A 21169-nucleotide genomic window follows, 5' to 3' on the forward strand; every position below is an offset into this window, starting at 1 on the left:
ACCCTCTGCGGCCCCCGGCTCCCGTGCCTGCCCCCCACCGCCCTCTCCCAGCGCAGAAGCGCCCCCCTGACCTGTGTCCGCCGCCGCCTCCCTAGCAGCCCTGCCTGCGCCCTGGGTCCCGCCCTGGCGAGCCGGGGCCAGGCGGCGAGATGCGAGCGGAGCTGCAAGCTGGGACGCCTCGGGCCGGCAGCGCTGCTCTGCTCCGCGCCCCAGAGACTCGTTGCTGCAGCCGCCGCCTCCTCGGTTGCTATTGGCTGCAGCAGCCGGAGAAAGCCAGGGGTGAGTGCGGGGTGTGGGAGGGACCAGGTGCCTGCCTGCTCTGGGAGCAGAGTGCGGGGGGTGGAGGCTCGGTGCCAGCCGCCTGACCGGGCCTGGCGAGCTCCCCAGCTCGTTCAGTGTGAACGGGGGGGCGGGGGAACACGGCCGGGAGGCTGCCCGGGCTTTGCTCAGCCCAGTCCCTCATAGGCAGCTTGCCTGAAGCTCCTGCAGGGCCGCGTTTAGTGTGAGTGAGGGACAGCCGCACCACAGACCCCTCGTGAGAGGAGAGGTTGGCTGCAGACACCCGAGGAGCGCTTAAATGTGCAAACTCCATCCTACTCCATGCAGTTAGGGTGACCAGATGTCCCGATTTTATAGGGACAGTCCCGATATTTGGGGCTTTTTCTTATATAGGTGCCAATTACCCCCCACCCCCGTCCCGATTTTTCACACTTGCTATTTGGTCACCCTACAAGCAGTGGCCCTTTGCATCAAAATGGAGCATATTATATTAGGGCCTATGATATCCATTGACCACACCCTGTCTTTAAAGTTTAGAGTAGAGAGCCATCACAGCTCCCACCCTGCAATGCACTAAATTATTACTCTCTGCTTACCATTGGCAATGTGTGTGGAGCTGTACACCAGAGAAAATTCAAGCCAATCCCAGCCCTAAACAGTTAACTCCTGCTTAGCTTTACACACCCTGACTTCAGTGCTTACAGTTAAGCACGTGTGTAAGTCTTTGCAAGTTTGAGGCCTAAAAAACAGGATGTGCTGGGAGACCCAGAGGAAAGAATCATTTAAAGGATTATCATCCTCATTTGTCATAAATTCCCAGTTTATGAGAGCTGGAGAAGTGAACTTTTCTTTTTAAAATGATCCAAAGGGCCTTTGTTTGTATCAATGTAGGAAATCTCACCCAGTGGTTCAGATAAGTTAGTGAAGGAAGGAGAATTAACAAAATATTGGTAGGTGTGTCCAACTAGGGGTGAGATTTTTGTATCAGTGTATGGACTGCTGGCATGAGCTTCGGCTGAGCTGTCTTCGTCACTCTCTTCTGACCATGGGAAATGGGGCCCCCTGAAAAAGGAGCCTCAGGAAGAGCTCTGAGCAAATGGACCATTTTCTCTCAATTGTACAGTATAGACTGGGAAATGGAGCGCAACAGTAAGTGGGGGATGGGAAGGTATCATGTGGCAGCTACTCTTTTATTTGTCCTCTTGCCTGGTGATGTCAGTGCCTCACAGGTGCAAGGGGTTGCTTTACGGTGGCAGTGGAGAGGAAAAGGATTTGAGGAGAGGCATTCCCTGTGGCTGGGGAGAAGGACTGTGGGAGGAGCTCTTCTGCTGTCTTTAGCAAAGACTTATTTGCTGTGCCCCCTTTTCACTCTCACTTACTTTAACCTTTACTCTCACTTCCATATTCAAAGTTGAGTGCAGCAGTGGGGCACATTACAGAACACCATGGGCTTCATTTGACTCATGGCTGCACTTTAGTCACCTCTGGCCTAAAGTGTTATATGCTAAGCGCATAAGGATAACCCTGCGTCCTAAGGCTGCTAGAATATACGTTTGCATCAATGACAGGAAATAGAAGGCATAAGCAGAAAGGTTTAGTGCTGGCCTGTGTCAAACAGCACCAAAGTATAGGCAGATTTTGCTCCCCATTCAGACATTTACAGACATTCCTATTGCTGGCATGGGACAGCCTCAGAATTGACGGTATATGCTGACTAAAATGCTGGGGAAGAGAATTAGAACTCTCTCTACCCTTCCAAATGGGAACTGATGAAGGAAGAAAAGAAGAAAAGATAGCAGGAAAAGAGCTCAGTATAAATTTCAAACCCAATATTGACAGGGATGAGGATTCTCTGGTAAATATTAGAAAAAATGATGCAATTTGGTAACATTTTTAATGCCATGGGGATCGTGGCAGCTGCAGTTTGTCTCCTTTATACATTTCTCTTTCTAATTTTCTGTCCTAGGTCAGGTGAGTCATGCTTCCCTGTAATTTCTGCCAATTCCAAGAATTAACTGGCCTTTTGGTCATCAATATTTCTTGTTTGTGGCTGACAAGAGAGACTGCTTTCTGTAAGAAGGAGTTTCTGCCTCTGCCTTCTCTTCGGCCTTCCCTTTCTTTTAAACTTTCCTTTCCTCCCAAGACATAGTGTCATGTATTATTAATTATTACTTGCATCTTTCCCATGAGATACAGCATCTTTTCCTCTCTGCTCCCCACCTTAGAAATTCATCAGAGAGTTTGCAGGAAGCGGACCACTTGCAGATGATACTGTTCTAATGGAAAAATGGACTGGTGAGTTCCCTTAAAATATTTTATTTGTGGGGGTAAGCAGTAGAAGGTAAATCAGGGCATTGAGACTAAGGGCTTGTCTACATAGTAGAGTAATGCACTCTAGGAGGGTGTGATTTCTAAAGCACACTAATGTGTTGTGTATTAATTGGTCCATAGACCCTGGTGGTGTATACTAAAAGTTCCCTAGTTCAGTGGTTCTCTACCAGGTGTTCGGGGACCCCTGTGGGGCCACAAGCAGGTTTCAGCGGGGCTGCCAAGCAGGGCCAGCATTAGACTTGCTGGGGCCCAGGGTAGAAAGCTGAAGCCCCACTGCATGAAGCCCAGAAGCCGAAGCCTGAAGAATGTAGTTTCACTGGGGCCCCTGAGTGGCATGGGGACCCAGGCAATTGCCTGGCTTGCTGCACCCTAACCCCAACCCTAACTTTTATATGCAGGAAATCAATTATTGTTGAGTTTTTATAGCATGTTGGGGTGGGGGCGCTCAGAAAGAAAAGGGTGGAGAACCCCTGCCCTAGTTCACTTTATTGTAGTATTGTTTCAAACAGCACTATGTTAAAACGCACCAGCAGGGACTACACTGACCAATTAACGTGCAACACTTTAGTGTGCTTTAGAAATCACATGCCCATAGAGCGCATTGTCCCAACACGTAGACAGGCAATGATATTTGGGTCAGTGGTGGGGAGGGGCTCATTCTAGATGTTCCGGAGGAGTAGGAGATAAACTGTTAGGGTAGGGAAGGCAAGGATTAAATCAGAAAAAGGAGATGTAAACATTTTCTGGAAAGTAAGAGGGCATATTGGTGTACTGTACATAAGATGGGCTGGGAGCAGCACCCCTAGAAATAAACAGAGGTAAGTCCTATCCATGAAATTCGGATCTGAACTTCTGTTCAAGGGGGTTTGGTCCATCTGTAATTATAAACTAGGTTAGGGAGAAGGTAGAGGTGTTTAGGTTAGGGGATGAGAGAGAAATAGCTGGCTGGTGCATTAGGCAGGAACAGAGACACTTACAAGTTAACATTTATAGCTCTGAAAAGAGACCTTATTCAACGGATTGGAAGAAAAATGATGCATATATGGTAGATTTCCGAAGCAGTGCAACTGATGCAACTACAATCAGGCACAGGAATTAGAATGTCACTATCAACTGCCTCATTTTCGCATACTACAGATTAACAATTAGTGTAAATGGAGAAAAGCAATTTTGCTATAAAAGTTATTCTATAATAGGGGATCCAAAATCTAGTTTCACTTTTTCAGGGTGTTGTTAGTAACAAACATAACATATACAAATGATCAAATCTCTGATAAAATCTCTAGCAGATTAATTTTTCTTGAGCTAGTGTCTTTTTGTAGCAGGTATTTAATTGATAAACAGCTTTGTAAGTGACGTATTGGAGCATGAGCTTTCGTGGGTGAATACCCACTTCGTCAGATTTCACCCACCAAAGCTTATGCTCCAATACGTCTGTTAGTCTATAAGGTGCCACAGGACTCTTTGCCGCTTTTACAGATCCAGACTAACACGGCTACCCCTCTGATACTTGAGCTTTGTAAGTGATGATTTTATAATTCCAGCTATTTATCTTTTGAAACAGTTCTATTGAACATTACCTGTATTGTATTATTAATAGGGCTGTCGATTAATCACAGTTAACTCACGCAATTAACACAAAAAAATTAATCGCGATTAATCTCACTGTTAAACAATAGAGTACCAACTGAAATTTATTAAATATTTTGGATGTTTTTCTACATATATCTATTTCAATTACAACACGGAATACAAAGTGTATAGTGCTCACTTGATATTATTTTTTCTTACAAATATTTGCACTGTAAAAATGATAAACAAAAGAAATAATATTTTTCAATTCACCTCATACAAGTACTCTAGTGCAATCTCTTTATCATGAAAGTAAAAATTACAAATGTAGGTTTTTTTGTACACTCAAAAACAAAACAATGTAAAACTTTAGAGCCTGCAAGTCCACTTAGTCCTACTTCTTGTTCAGCCAATCGCTAAGAGAAATAAGTTTGTTTACATTTACGGGAGATAATGCTTCCCACTTCTTAATTACAATGTCACCTGAAAGTGAGAACAGGCATTCAAATGGCACTGTTGTAGCTGGCATTGCAAGATATTTACGTGCCAGATGTGCTAAAGATTCATATGCCTCTTCATGCTCCGGCCATCGTTCCAGAGGACATACTTTCATGCTGAGGACGCTTGTTAAAAAAATAATGCATAAATTAAATTTGTGACTGAAGTCCTTGGGGGAGAATTGTGTGTCTCCTGCTCTGTTTTACCCACATTCTGCCATATATTTCGTGTTTTAGCAGTCTTGGAAGATGACCCAGCACATGTTATTTGTTTTAAGAACACTTTCACTGCAAATTTGACAAAATGCAAAGAAGATTCCAATGTGAAATTTCTAAAGATAGGTACAGCAGTCAACCCAAGATTTAAGAATCTGAAGTGCCTTCCAAAATCTGAGAGGGATGAGGTGTGGAGTATGCTTTCAGAAGTCTTAAAAGAGCAACACTCTGATGTGGAAACTACAGAACCCGAGCCACCAAAAAAGAAAATCAATCTTCTGCTGGTGGCATCTGACTCATGTTGATGAAAATGAACATGCGTCGGTCTACACTGCTTTGGATGGTTCTCAAGAAGAACCCATCATCAGCATGGACTCATGTCCCCTGGAATGGTGGTTGAAGCATGAAGGGACATATGATTCTTTAGTGTATCTAGCATGTAAATATCTTGCGACACTAGCTACAACAGTGCCATGCAAATGCCTTTTATCACTTTCAGGTAACACTGTAAACAAGAAGCAGGCAGCATTATCTTCTGAAAATGTAAACAAAATTGTTTGTCTGAAAAACAACAGGGAGCACCTTGAAGAAATGAGTTTTTAACCCACAAAAGCTTATGGCCAAACAAATCTGTTAGTCTTTAGGGTGCCACCGGACTCCCTGTTGTTTTGGTGGGTACAGACTAACATGGCTATCCCCTGCTACTTGTTTGAGTGATTGGCTGAACAAGAAGTAGGACTGATTGGACTTGTAGGCTCTAAAGTTTTACATTGTTTTATTTTTGAATACAGGTTTTTTTTGTACATAATTCTACATTTGTAAGTTCAACTTTCATGATAAAGAGATTGCACTACAGTACTTGTATTAGGTGAATTGAAAAATACTATTTATTTGTTTTTACAGTGCAAATATTTGTAATCAAAAATAAAGTGAGCACTGTACACTTTGTATTCTGTGTTGTAATTGAAATCAATATATTTGAAAATGTAGAAAACGTCCAAAAATATTTAAATAAATGGTATTCTATTATCGTTTAACAGCGCGATTAATTTTTTTAATTGCTTGACAGCCCTAATTATTAATTCCATCAATTGTTAAATAAATAAATTAAACTATATGAAATTAATCCCTCTGCATGAGAGTAAGTCTATGGCTACTTTTGCAGGATCAGCATCTCTGGTCCTGTTCCTACAAGCTCCTCCATGTGGTGGATCTCTGACTCCACTGAACTCTGTTCAAGTCAATGCAGTCCCACAAGGGCATAGAGAGAGATCAGTTCACACAGAGCAAGTTGAAGGAGTGGGACCTAAGCTTGTAATGATTTCTGAAGAAACAATACATTTGAGAAAAACATTTAAATCTTGACACTGCCCTTTTTAACAATTATCAACCTAATTTCCAATATTAATTCCAATTATATATTTTCTCCTCTTGCCTTATTCTCTCAGCTGGAGTACTTTATATTTTTGTTCAATGGCATGGAAGTCTACTAGTGAAAACACCATAAATCTTAGTTTATTAGTGCCATCATTTATTGTTGTTTTTTTAAACTGAGTTTCTTACACTTCACATTGAGAGTAATAAAGAAGGTTAGGAATGATGACTGGAATGAGTTAATGTATTAAATATGTTCCATCCAAATCAAGAAAATATAGCATAGGAAACAATTTTGTATTGGAAGGGAGATGTGTTAAATGATTTAATGATCTTTTCCATCTCTAACTTCTATGGTTCATTCTGATTCTGAGTTAATACATTGTGGTCAGTCATCTTGGTAGTAGTGTTATTTGGTGATGTACGGGTGCCAGGGCGCTAATTCACATCTCTTTCATAATAGTTTCATAATTTGAAAGCTTAATTCTCATGGATTTGAGGACTAAGGGAAGACTTTGGTAGGAGATATGTTTTTGCTGCTGAGTTATTGTTGGCTGTTGCTAATATATTGAATGGGGAGTGTAGAAGTTTATAGAATTAATTTATATTTGTATATTTGATTAACTGTTTAAAAAAACAGCCAGGGATAAGTGTGCCATTTCAGTGGATCTGTAAATCTAAACAAAATAAATAATAATGAAAAAGTATCTTGGGTAAAATTTTCAAAAGTGACTTAAGCACTCCTCCAGTATATGAACGTCTCTTTTGATTTAGCTTATGTCTCCTGAGAAGGGGTTAAACAAGCTAAATCAAAAAAGTCACTTATACTGGAATAAGAGTGTCCATGTGTTGTTGTTGTTTTACCAGTATTACTATATCTGTGTAACTGGTAAACTTTCCTGAGTAGACAAGGCATTAGGCTCCTAAGTCGGTTAGGTGCTTCTGAAAATATTACCTCAATCTAACTCACATTGAAGTCAATGGAAAGACTTCCATTAACTTCAGTGGGAATTGAAGCAGTTCCTAACAGAACTGATGAGGCCCTGAAGTGAAGATATTATAGGAGGATCGCCTTTTCCATTCAGGGACCCAGCTTTTTACCTGTCTCTGCATAAGTGAAAGTATCAAAAACCCGATTGTGCTAAAAGACATAAAAAACATGTTTTTAATGTGAATTTAGAAAACTTGTAAGTTAACCCTTCCAAGAGTGTCCCTGTTGCATTTTTAGGACCGTAAGAAGGCTGAGGCCATGTCTAGACTAGGAAAATAAGTTGTGTTGTAAAACATGGTGTAGGTGGAAGTTCAGGATTAAGTTAACCATAAACAGCTACCACATTTTGAAATGAGACTTGCTACACAGGGTGCAAAATCCTTTCTAAAATCATGTTAGTTGGAACATGTTAGCTAATATATTTTAAAACATGACCTATTTCTGAATGTAGGCTTGAGTAAAGCTCAGCAGTGCTGAAAGGCGAATGAGGCAAAGAGACACATACTGGTGTAAAGGAGCCACGACACAACAACTTTCTGTACCAAAATATAACTCATTCCTGAACATTAAGTTACAAATTGTTTAAAATGTCTTCTGTGCACCTGAGGCACCCTCATCAAAGTTAGACAACATCTAATGTAGAAGTTCTCAAACTGGGGGATGTGCCCCCCTGGAAGGCATGGAATGTATTCTGGGGTGGGAAGCCGCTCTGCCTTCAGAGCTGGGCGCCCAGCCAGCAGTCACTGCTCTCCACTCTGCCTTTAGAACTGGGTGGCCGTGTGGCGGGAGCGGGGGTGGTATAAACTACTACAGACACAAAGAAGGGGGGCACAATCAAATAAGCTTGAGAACCACTGGTCTAGTGAGTAGAAAACATTGCTGGTTGGGTGGCTGCACTTGATTATTTCAAAGAAAGGGAGAAGTTTGTGTGCATGCATTCAGGAAAGTGGGGGCTATGAGTATTTGCTTTGCTTGCCCTCACTCCTTGTTTTTTCCTTCAGATGTCAGGATACCCCATCCTGGTTGTCACTATTTTATGATACCATGCTGAGTTTCCTTAGAAAACAATGCCAGTCATAGTTTTGCCAGTTCATTTTAACATTGAATTGTTACTAACAATTAAATTTCTCTTCCTCTTCCCACCAGCATACCATGTTTGTTTGTTTAATCAGTCGGTTAATTGATAATATAAGAATAGCAAGATATCTTACCCAATATAGAAAAAACACAGTATAAATCTTATCTTAAAGAATTAGCCAGTCTACCCATGTATGCAGCCAGCCAACATCAAACAACTCTGGCACAAAGGCAAACATGGCAGCCAGCAGGCAAGCGCCACAGCATCTGAAGGGATGCCACATGTGAAAGGGAGAGCAGACTGAAGAGACAAAAAACATGCACGGGGGGGGGACCCAAGAATGAGACAGCCAAAACAAATGGGACTTTCAGTGCTCCATAAAGGCAATCAACAAAGCATCCTGGCAAGCCTCCTCCAGGATGACCTTTGACTGTGAAAGTCCCTCTTCAGACCAGTTGTTACTGAATCTAAGTACAAGCAGGTTTCAGAGTAGCAGCCGTGTTAGTCTGTATCCGCAAAAAGAAAAGGAGTACTTGTGGCACCTTAGAGACTAACAGTTCCAGTCAACTGCAGGCAGGAACATGGAATAACAACAGGTGATTGATCAAGTACTTAGGATTTAAAAGGCCTGATTATACATATATTTATATATTAATACTAAAAGCTTGAATTATATTATTTGGCATATTGACAGTAACTGTGTCAGATATAAATGACTCCTGCACTGCCACAGAATGTAGTAATAGCTATATAGCTTGCACGTGACTAGGGAAATACGTAATCCGACAGAAGATTTACTAAACTTTTAAGCTTATTGTGAAGCTTAGGAGAATCTACAGTAGAGAGAATTTCCTGTAAGTACATTAAGAGTTTCCCAGCATTTAGAGCTCAATCCTTTATGGTGCTGAGCAACCTCCATTCTCACTGCAGTCAATGGAAGTTGAGGATGCTCAGCACTCAATGTGTGTCTTATTTTGGGAGAACCCTATTTGCAATTGTAGGAATAATTGATTAGTTACCAATATTTTAAAGTTAGAGTCAATCTTGTTGACACACAGATTTCTTTGAGAAAAGGACTTTTTATATGATTTGACAGATTAGAGAGATTTAGTATGGGACATAGGTTAAAAAAAAGGAGAAAGACTATCCATAGCTTACTCCTTGCATTCCTAGAATTTAGGCTGTAATTCTATTTGATACTAGCCACTCCTCAAAGATGATCACAGAATTATCTAGGAGTTAGATTTGTGAAATGATGATCCGGCACTTGTCTGTTCAAGCATATTATTGATATAGTATCATATAATTAACTCACAAAAATATAGTTATGTAGAATACAAAGTTTTTTTCCCTGTGATTGCACAATATTTAGCAAGATATCTCTGCTCCATACATGAAATATGAATGTGCCTGGATCTCATTCTTTCACAGCTCATAGGGCAATGGTCTGCTTTAAGTTCTTTTGTATGTTAAATGGCCAACACTTGACATAGTAACAAAGATTATTTTTACATCATGTCCTGTCTCTGTCTGCTAGACATGAACAAAATGGACAGAGCAGTGAGTCACCTATTATGTATTGCAAGGTCTATGTGCCTAACTTGAGGAAAACACATGAAACCTCTGCACTGCTTCTGCCTGCCACACCTTGGAAACCTGGCATATCGCATTTGCTTTGACTTAAACTCTGAGGATAGGTAAAAACTCTTTCCCAATGTGAAGAAATTTGGGAGCATCAGCTTTTGAACAACCACAAGTATAATCATTGTGCCTCAGCAAAGGGCTGTAATTTCCCCAAAACCCAGCCAGTCATGTTATATATGCCGTTCGAAGCCACTGCCCCCACTTTAAAAGTGAGCTGTAGCACTATGGTTCTAAAAATTGTAAGGCAGCATTTGTTGCTATTCGTGGTTCATGAGCCTGTGGCCAGGGATGGTAGTTTGTGTTATTAGCTGGTGCACAAGAGACTGTCTGTATACACTCACACAAACACTTTGTAACATTTAACACTCCTAGCCTCAACACATCTCAATATCCCAGCACGTCTAAGAGGTGCGTATGTTGATTGATGAGTGCAAAGAGTGGTGTGGTTGTTATTGCAGAATAGCTATTCTTTAAAATCAATAATCCATACTCACAAAATGGTTCCATCAACACCATGTCCAAATAATAGCATTTCAAGTGTTAAGACTGATTGACAGAGGTAATTGGTGGTGAGTTAAAGAGCCCTTAACAAATACGTCACATATTGGGCATAATCCAGCTCAGGTAATGCTGAAAGCTGTGCCATGACCTGTGTAAAATCAGCCAGTGGTCCCCATTCAGTTTCTAGTGGACCTTTGTTGAAAGTTTTAGGAGAAATGAGGACTGGAATAGGCACGGGCATTAAGCTACCGTCTCACCCTTAGAAGTGATCACTCCACATCAAGATTGAATCATATGAGCCAGGGGGCAGTGTAGGGAAGCTTGCACTGCTGCTGCTCCTGCTGTATCTGTTTATGGATAAAAAACTTCAATCTTTGTTGTTCTGTCCAGCCCCTTTCAGTACATTCACTTTTTTAAAAAAGAACACAAGCTCTAAATCAGGTTGGCCAACTCACCTGTTAACTCCCACTGCTTCTCTGTTTGGGCAATTGGATGTGTGTATGAATGAGCCCTCTGAATTCAAGTTGCCCCAAGTGTATGAACGCAAAATTTGTTTAACAATTTATTCTGAATTTGTTTGATCTTTTAATAGGATTTTTCTAGAAGCAAAGTTTTGGGCACTAAAATCATAACTACCTACTGGGTATAGAGTTTGTTGGAATTATTTTTCTCCTCTGTGGAAAATTTTGACTTTTCAGCAAAAAATTGGAAACTGAAATGTTTTGATTTGAAAAAGATCTCTGGAGTCAGATTGCTGGATTTTCCTCTTATTTACACTGATTTTATATCCGTGTAATTCCAGTGACTTCAGTGGAGTAACTGCTGATTTTCCCCAGTATCAGTGAGGAAAATCAGGTCCTAAATATGTAGTGAAAAGAAAGAAAGAATACCACCACATCTTCAAAAAGAAATCATAATAATAACAGAATGTGGTGCTTCTGAATGGCATTAAAACCAGACTCTGCTTGAGTGTGGCTAAAAACATGCCCAATCATGAATGATGCCGAGGTGCAAGTAAAGGTGTATTGATGTGATAAGGAATTACATAAGTTATAGTTGTTGTTGAACTAGATCTGTTAACAGTTTTAAACAGATACAAATAACCCATGTCTGCCAAATACAAACACCAAAGTTGTTAGAGAAAAATACTTTCCATCAGTAATATTATATTGTAAATGGCAGGGCGAGTTTAAAGATTCAGTAAAGGTTTATTTTACTTGATATTGTTCTTTTACACTGTAGTAATGAAGTAGTTTTGTTTAGATCCTCAGTTGCAAGGAGCAGCTCTCACTCAGTGCAGGTGTATAGGGAATGAGAGACACACCTGGGGATAGCTTTTGCACACCTGGGGATAGCTGGAGTTTGTAACTGTCTGGCCAGTATAATACATACCTTATTATGCCATGTCTGGGAGTTCTGCCAGCTCTATCCCCTTTGGGATTTATCGTATGACAGAGGTTCTCAATATAAGTACTGCAAATAGGTGTCAGGGGATCCCAACCATCCTACTTTTCCTATATTGCTAAACAAGAGTCGGCTTCTGGCAGGATCCCAGCTAGGTGGGACTTGCTTTTCATGTTAAGTTTGAAAGTATACAGTACACAGTGTAGTTTATATCTAATATTCTTCCCAGCTAGGAAAACATTTTCTAGTGACTGTTCTTATTTTGGAGGGGTTTTTTTACCCTACACATTAAAAAAAAAATTAGAATCTTGCAAAAGTCCCCACAATATGAAGTGCATCTACACATTCTTTAAAGGACATATATCACCATACAAAAGCAAGGGCAACATTTAAACAACAACAAAAAAAGCCTCTAATTTTTGCTTGCCTCAAATTTTGGATGATCAACTTTGACACACAAGATGTTTCCCAAAATCAGAGCACACTTTTGAAAATATTAGCCATAGCGACCACTCATGCTCCTAGTGAAGTCAATGGAAGTGTTGTAATTGATTTATTGGATTAAATGGGAGCTAGATTGACACCGAAAGCATCCGTTTCTACTAAAGATCTACTAAAGAGCTGTACTGAAGTTTTATTTATAAATATGTTTTTATAAGAAACATGTTTCCTGTCTAGCAATTAAAATTTGCTGTATTTAGTAAAATGACTTAACCAGGATAACTTGTTTTTGGTAGTTCTGTTGGGCTGTATTCCTGGCACCAGAATGTTGCCTAGGAATGAATTAAACATACTGCACTATTTAGGAATAGTTTGTTGAAGGAAAACTGCAAATCAGGAACAAATTGAAAATCCTCACTCAAGTAGTGCTTATTCATGTATAGGATAGGAATAGGGCCCTAAGTTTTTCTCTTCTGTACATTATATATTATACCCTAATACATACTTCTGATTTGCCATTTTAAATACTTCGGCATCAACAAATGCTGTTTTAGATAATTTAAAATATTAGCAATTAAAACTTAAAGAAAATCTACCTTCACTAACCATTAGATGGGTTGTTTCTCAAAAGCCAGCCAAGAATTACATGTAGCTGGCTAAAATCCACTCTGATCAGCGCAGTGGAAAATAGGTAAGACAAATGAAAGAACAGACTAGCAATATTGATAATAAAGTATGTTCTCCAGCTCATATGGATCTGGAATCTCAGGTGAAAGTAGAAATGGTTAGGAAGGATAACAGTTACATAGTGAATTAGTTCTTTTGGTACATGTGATGACTTGATGGCTTGTTCATAAATCTGCTATGCACTATGTAGTTTCGGTGTGATCCAGGTTTCTACAGAACCCATGTTTTTTCTGTGGCTCACTGAAATGCCATTTCACTGCCATTTGCTCCACTAAACCTGAACAACTTTCTCTCCAGCCATGCTGGATATGGTATACAGGAGATACAGGGTGGCTGAGAGGTTGCAAGAAAGCTGAAAGGCTGAGAGAAGAACAAAGTGATCTTTCAAACCCATCTTATTTGCTCAGGCTTTACACGGGGTCATATGTGCTTAAAATCTAACAAAGCCACAAGATTCTTATAACCTGTGCTACGCAGTATTTGGATGGACATAAAAATCTATCTGTTTTGGAGTTAAAAGCCAAAGATAAAATAGAACCTCTTCAAGTATAATATTTCTATAATCCCTTGCAGCTGTGGGCCCTGTTATATATGAGAAATAAACCAGGGTTTTAGAAGGAAAAAGCATCAGATTCCAGCAAAAGGTAGAAAAATTAGCCTGATGTACACACGTACCATTTGTGAACATGGAGTGGGGAAACTTGGATGCAAAGCATTTTGCTGAGAGGAGACTGTGTTTTTGAAAGAACCAGGAGTATTGAATATAAACAGCCTTCTTGAAGCTGTTTATGTCATTATAGTTAAGTATTGATTGTTTGTTTTGGCACCTACATTAGGGACTGCTTGGCTGGCTTATTTATTGGGCAAGGATGTTGTGGTCGGTCAGGGCTGTCTTCATATTTTCTCTGAAGACACTCACGGTGAAATGGAGGCAAACAAGATTTGAAAAGTTGGACACCGTTTCTAGGAGCTAATCAAATGTGCATGATTATGATGGGGTTCTTAAAAACTACTAAAATGTCAATAACAAGCACTTGCATGGCATCTTTCATGCACTGATTCTCACACCACCTCTGTGAGGGAGATAAATATTATTCTCTCCATTTTACTAATGGTGAAACTGGCACAGAAAGGTGGAATGACTTGCCCAGGCTTACACAACAAATTAGGGGCAATGCCAGGAACAGAAATCTTGTCACTGAGTCGTTTGCCCCCCTTAAATGATGACTTTGCCTCTTGAGAAGCATCTTACAAGAGGGTGACAATAGAAATTTATGGGCTTGGCTACACTTGCGAGTTAGAGCACATTAAAGCAGTCCTGGCCGCCCTAACTCACGACACGTCCACAGTGGCAAGGCACGTAGAGCACCTGGACTCTGCAACTGGAGCGCTCCTGGTAATCCACCTCCACGAGAAGCATAAAACTTGCTGCACCCCGGCTGGAGCGCTGCGGTGGACACCCTGGTCTGTTAGTGCGCTCTGATCCACCTCCAGAAGTGTCCCACAATGCCTGTTCTAGCCACTCTGGTCATCACTTTGAACTCTACTGCCCTGCCCTCAGATGACCAACCGTCAGACCGGCCCTTTACATTCTCTGGGAATTTTGAAAATCCCCTTCTTGTTTGCTCAGCCAGGCGTGGAGTGCTCTCAGTGCATCTTTCCAGGTGACCACGCGCCAGGCGATCCCCAATATGGAGCAATGGTGAGGTGCTGGACCTCCTCAGTGTTTGGGGGAGGAAGCTGTCCAGTCCCATCTGCACTCCAGCCGTAGGAATTACGATACCTTTGGGCAGATATCAAGGGACATGATGGAAAGGGGCCATGACCAGTATTCACTGCAGTGCAGGGTTAAAGTGAAGGAGCTGCGGAATGTGTACCGCAAAGCGCGGGAGGCAAACCGCTGCTCCGATGCTGCCCCTGTGACCTGTCGTTTCTACAAAGAGCTGTACGCGATACTTGGGCACGACCCCACCTCCAGTCCGAGGATCATCATGAACACTTCACAGGCCAGTTCAACAAGACAGGAGGAGGAGGAAAGCGGGAGTGAGGGTGCTGAGGAGGAGTGGGACAGCCCAGCATCCCTAGATGCATGCAGCCAGGAGCAGTTTTCAAGCCAGGAGGAAGGTAGCCAGTCACAGCAGACGGTGCTTGGGGAAGAACAAACACCAGAGGAGGTACCCGGTAAGTGGCTTTTATTTTGGGAAGGAAGTTGTTCGGTGCCGGCTCTTGGGGCAAGGAGGGTTAGGGCTGCATGCATGCCTACATGCGGAATAGGGCCTTGATGTGCTCTCTCACATCACGGTAATCGGCCTCAGTGATCTCTTCAAAGGTCACATGCAGAAGCTGGGCAATCTGCTTGTGCAGGTTCCTTGGCAGAGCTACTGTGCTCCTTGTCCCAGTCAAGCTAACATGTCTGCACCACTGTGCCATGACGTGCGGGGGGACCACTGCTCCACACAGGCAAGCTGCATATGGGCCAGGGCGGAAGCTGCATTGTAGTAGAAGACCCTCCCTTGCTTCCCAGGTCACCCTCAGCAGCGAGATATCTTCCAGGATGAACTCATCCTGTGGAAAATGTGAGGACAGTTTCAGTATAGGGACCCCTGCAGCTGTTGGCTCTTCCCAAGGCACAGAACCCCAGAGGACAGTACAGCCGTGAAACAATCAGTCCCGCTTGCCCCTGTGTTTACTCACCATTTTGGGGCTCCTGTGGGTTATGTGCGCTCGCTTTGGGACAGGCAATTTCTGCTGTTGTGTACACTGTGCTTGTCTTTAAGTACGGCCGAATCATTGCTCTGTCTGGTGTGAACAATGCTGCCTCTCTTAAGTGTTGCATTTTGGCTTTACAGATGCAACCTTGAGATCCCAGCCATCCTTGTTATCAATGGCCGAAAGACTGCAAAGAATCAGGAAGCGTCCACAAAGAACCAAAGAGGACATGCTGCATGAAGTCATAATGAGAATCTAAAAGTGCAGGAGTGGCAGGAAAGCGAAAGGAGGGTCCGCCAGCAGAATGCGGATCGCTGGCATCAAAGCATGGAGCGGCTGCTAAGCATCATGGAGCGCCAAGCGGACTCGATACAGGCTCTTGTAGCAATGCAGGTGGAGCACTTCCGTGCCCGCACCCTCCCTGCAGCCCTTGTCCCAAAACTCTTTCCCATGTGCCCCCATGTCCCCGCCAACCCACTTTCCCCAATATCCGGATTCTTACTGCCACCAGCTGCCTCCAACACCTGTAGCTTCACCACCCAGCCCTGCAAACTACGACCCTTACCCTGTGCACTCAACCTCCATCACCATGCATTTTAGCCAGCCTGAAATGCAGCACTCATTGCACGGCATTCCAGACAGGAAGGCTGAGTATGATAACAGGACATACGCAAATCTGTGATTGACCCATTCCCCACCCCACCCCTTCCCTCATCCCGCACAGCACAGATGTGTCATGCCCTTTCTGTTTCCCAAGCAGCTGTGTTTCTTTTTAATAAATGAATTTTTTGGCTTTTAAAACATTCTTTATTATTGCATTAAGTAAAAGATACCGTAGCCCAGGAAAGCAACAGGCACTGCAAGTCAGTGCATCATACGTAGCAAACACAGATTCCTCCTAGCATTGGATCCATTGCACTTCACTCTCGTGCAGGGCACCAATCATTACTGGTGGCTTTCAGCCTCAAATTACTTCCTCAAGGCATCCCTAATCCTCACAGCCCCACACTGGGCCCCCCAATAGCCCTGCTCTCTGGCTGTTCAAATTCAGCTTCTAGGTGTTGAACCTCCGAGGTCCATGCCTGTGTGAATCTTTCACCCTTCCCTTCACAGATGTCACAGCATGCGGATAACAGTGGGGATGTTGTCATCGGCCAGGTCCAGCTTCCCATACAGACAGCACCAGTGGCCCTTTAAACGGCCAAAAGCACACTCCACAGTCATTCTGCACCAACTCAGCCTGTTGTTGAACCATTCCTTGCTGCTGTCAAGGCTCCCTATGTAGGGTTTCATGAGCCACAGCATTAAAGGGTAAGTGGGGTCTCCAAGGATCACAATGGATGTTTCAACTTCCCCTACGGTGATCTTCTGGTCTGGGAAGAAAGTCCCAGCTTGCAGCTTCCTGAACAGGCCTGTGTTCCAAAAAATGTGTGCATCATGCACCTTTCCGGACCAGCCTGTGTTAATGTCTATGAAATGCCCATGGTGATCCACAAATGCATGGAGAACCATAGAGAAATACCCCTTCCGATTTATGTACTCGGAGGCTAGGTGGTCTGGTGCCAGTATTGGAATATGCGTCCCATCTATCGCCCCTCCACAGTTAGGGAAACCCATTTGTGCAAAGCCAGCCACAATGTCACGCACGTTGCCCAGAGTCATGATTCTTCTGAGCAGGATGCGATTCATGGCCCTGCAGAGTTGCATCAACACGATTCCAACGGTCGACTTTCCCACTCCAAACTGGTTAGCGACCGATCGGCAGCTGTCTGGAGTTGCCAGCTTCCAGATTGCAATAGCCACCCGCTTCTCCACTGTCAGGGCAGCTCTCAATCTCGTGTCCTTGCGCTGCAGGTTGCAGGCGAGCTCCTCACACAGTCCCATGAAAGTGGCTTTTCTCATCCGAAAGTTCTGCAGGCACTGCTCGTCATCCCACACTTGCATGACGATGAGATCCCACCACTCAGTGCTTGTTTCCTGAGCCCAAAAGCAGCGTTCCACTGTGGTGAGCATGTCTGTGAATGCCACAAGCCATCTCATGTTGTAAGCATTATGCAAGTTGACATCCTCATCGTACTCCTCGCTGTCAGTATGTAGCTTAAGGAGTAACTCGACTGCCATTCATGACGTGCTGGCGAGACCCATCAGTATATTTCTCAGCACTTCAGGATCCATTCCCGCAGACCAAAAGGGAAGACAGAGCGTGCAGTACAAAAAAAGTTGAAATATGGCGCCAAATGTGGACAGAAGCACAGGAATTGCTGGGATGCGAAGCAATGCATCACGGGGCATTGGGACAGGAACCAGAATGCCCCGCACGTCCCCGCCCCCTTCCCATAAGCCACAGTGCCAGAATGGGAAGAGGTGCTCTGTGGGATAGCTACCCATAATGCACTGCTCCCAATGCCACTGCAAGTGCCACAAATGTGGCCACGCCAGTACGCTTGCAGCTGACAGTGTGAACACACGGCAGCACTCTCCCTGCTGTGGTCTCCGAGGGCTGGTTTAACTCACGGTGCTCTACATCTGCAAGTGTAGCCATGCCCTATATGTTGCTCAGGCCTGATCCACTTTCTCCTTTATCAGTGTAATAGACTGAGTGAGTCTGTATCTATATATACTGTTGGTCCTTATGTATGAGCTCTGGGTCAGTGCACCCACACTTCCTGACACAAAGTTAAAATGTTGCATGAGTTTTTCAGCCATCAATAAAGATTTTCTTTTCCTGCTTTTGGAGGATATTTCAATATATTATTTTACTGGTGTCTATAAAAGTGTTCCTATTACAAGCTGGCAGATGTTTTGAGGAGCGTTTACATGCTGTAAAATATGCACACTTATGTTATATAAATAACAACAACTGGATCTGGATAGAATCATTGGAGATGTGCTCACCCACTCAACAAACTGAAAGGAGAAAATGTGGCGTATGGAACTGGCAGGAGGAATTACCCAATGTCATCTATTGCTGCAATACTCCTGAGAACTCATTTTGTGCTAAATTGCAGGAGGGAGATAGTAGGCCAGTAGTAATGTAGTCTGTTGTCTTCTCCATTATGTTTGACACCCTTTCATGCATCTCATTTTCCTGACTTGTCTTTATGTTCATACTTTGAGAGAGAGAGAGAGAGACTTGCAATAGCTGATTTTCAGACAAACTTGGCAGTTTTAAGTTTTCCTTTATAAATCCCAAATGAGCTTAATCAATATCAAAGACTATGCAACTTTAAACATTTCATTTTTAAATAAAGTCTTATATTGCTAAGAATTCAAAATTGCCCAACTGTTGTATAGGATGGGATTTTCAAAAACTCCTAGGGGATTGAATAGCATAAGTCCCACTGAGAGTTAATGGCATTTATACACCACTTAGGCTCTTGAAAATCCCATTCCTGTGTGTATGCATTTATCTCCCCTGGCTCATATATTGATCAAATCAATTCAAATTTCAAAAAACAAAAATTTCTCTGGACTGAGACAAATACTGTGTCAATGCTCTGAATGAATGTTCATAACAAGCTAGCTCCCCAATCCTTTCTCAAAAACTGGGGTTTAAAATTGAAACACTAATAAGCCTTCAGAGTAGCAGCTGGGTTAGTCTGTATTCGCAAAAAGAAAAGGAGTACTTGTGGCACCTTAGAGACTAACCAATTTATTTGAGCATAAGCTTTCATGAGCTACAGCTCACTTCAAAGCTTATGCTCAAATAAATTTGTTAGTGTCTAAGGTGCCACAAGTCCTCCTTTTCTTTTTAATAAGTCTTCAGTAGAGTTGTGCTCTCAGTTATCGCTATAATTGATCGAACAAAACAGGCCACTCCCAGTTTAGGAATGTATAGTGATAATAGCACCATCTAGTGGGCACTGGGATCTACTGAATCTGATATCATTTGAACTTTATCACTCACTTCCTGTTTACCAGAGTACAACCTGATGTTCTTGTTTTCAGTTGAAGAGGTTGTATGCCTGAAAGTTTATCTGGAGGGAAATAATGTAAGTAGGAAGCTCCAGGCAGTTGTGGGATTAACTCAGATTCTACATTATTAGGCACTATAGAAATACCTAAAATAGATTTATTTAATATGGGGATTTCTCTTTCTAGTGTTGCACTGTGTTCCCTTCCAGACTTCAGAGCATTGTGGACACCATCACCCAACAGTAAGCTCCTTTGTTTTTGAGGCGAACCCTCTCTGGTGGCCTAGTCTTGGATTTACTGCACTAATCTTGAAAGTGAAATGAAAAGTACTGAAAAGGCTTCAGAGTTGACCTACCTTTCCAATTATCAATATTCAAAGTTCTTCCTACTTATCCCATGTCTCTGCATTGAGTGAAAAGAGTAACTTTATTCAGGATGAGATTAAAATCTATGCATTTATAAAAAATTCATTTTCCTCTATTAGGCAGTAGATATAAAGCACAATGTGAAAACACAATAATAGCCTTGCTTGAGGCAAACACACATTACATATCCATCAGCTATCCTAACTTTTGGAAACAAATAGTCTAATTAGTTGACAGAGATGGGGGATAAAATCCTGATTCCATTGAAGTCAATAGGAGTTTTGCCATTGACTTAAATGGAGCCAGCATTTCATCCAGGATATTTACAGAAGGAACACAGCATGACTAAATACTACAGTATTTCCAGCCATGGGAAAAGTCCAGTCATCTTGAAATATTCATCTAATTCAAGCCATTTTTATCACTCCTCTTTCTCAGAAAAGGCTTTGTGGCTAAAATAGTTTACTGGTTATTTAAGGGTGGTAGAATAACATGATGACATCTGTGATTTTCTCAGCTGCCTATAGCTGATATCTCAGTTTGACTTATTACACTAGTCTACAAATTCTTGTGCATTTCATCAAGTCAAAGATCTCTTTATTAAATATTTTTAGATTTAAATCATGTCGAGTGGTGAGTACTGCCCATGAGGTTCTGGACACCCCCAGCTCCCAATGAATGAAATGGGAATTGAACTGAATGGGATTTGAGGATGTCCAGTACCTCACAGGAGCTGTTGGGTACCTCACAGATTCTTAAACTGTTCCTTTTTTATCATTTATAAAACAAGTGCTCATTGTTACTCAGATGACGGAATATATTGGGTGACTTGTTTTTTGTTTTGCTGTCTTCCTCTTCAGATGACCTAAATCTCTCGTATTATGGGCGTGTCTTTCTCACTGAAGCTTCCTTCAAAATATTCTGCAACGCATTTACAAGATGCTGTTTTCAAAATGTGTGTGAATGTCGTGGCTATGAAAGTGAGAGATCAATGTCACTAGCTAGAGACAGGCATAGCAGGGACAGGTGCTGTGCATATATATATACATAGCTCTGCCAATACGTCTCAGTCTTGATCAGCAACATTCCTACTATTCTAATCCTTGTTCCCTCTTGTGCCAAATGTTGTGGTGCTTTTTTGATATGTATAAATGTTCCTATTTTA

General features: G+C 42.2%; 1 protein-coding gene and 1 long non-coding RNA gene across 2 annotated transcripts in view; one reads left to right on the forward strand and one right to left on the reverse strand.

Annotated features, from left to right (window-relative positions):
• Positions 1-209, reverse strand: part of DKK3 (dickkopf Wnt signaling pathway inhibitor 3) — a 45613-nt gene extending 45404 nt beyond the window's left edge. The window contains exon 1 of the mRNA XM_048855848.2: positions 72-209. The gene's annotated coding sequence lies outside the window, so the exon portion shown is untranslated. The remainder of the gene's footprint in view (positions 1-71) is intronic.
• Positions 189-19941, forward strand: LOC142072511 (uncharacterized). The gene is made up of 3 exons (XR_012668903.1): positions 189-279; positions 2505-2574; positions 19826-19941. It is a non-coding gene; the product is annotated as an uncharacterized LOC142072511 (long non-coding RNA).
• The last annotated feature ends 1228 nt before the right edge of the window (positions 19942-21169 follow it).

The sequence above is a fragment of the Caretta caretta genome, chromosome 6 (assembly GCF_965140235.1).
Source record: "Caretta caretta isolate rCarCar2 chromosome 6, rCarCar1.hap1, whole genome shotgun sequence".
In the NCBI taxonomy this organism is placed as follows: Eukaryota; Metazoa; Chordata; order Testudines; family Cheloniidae; genus Caretta; species Caretta caretta.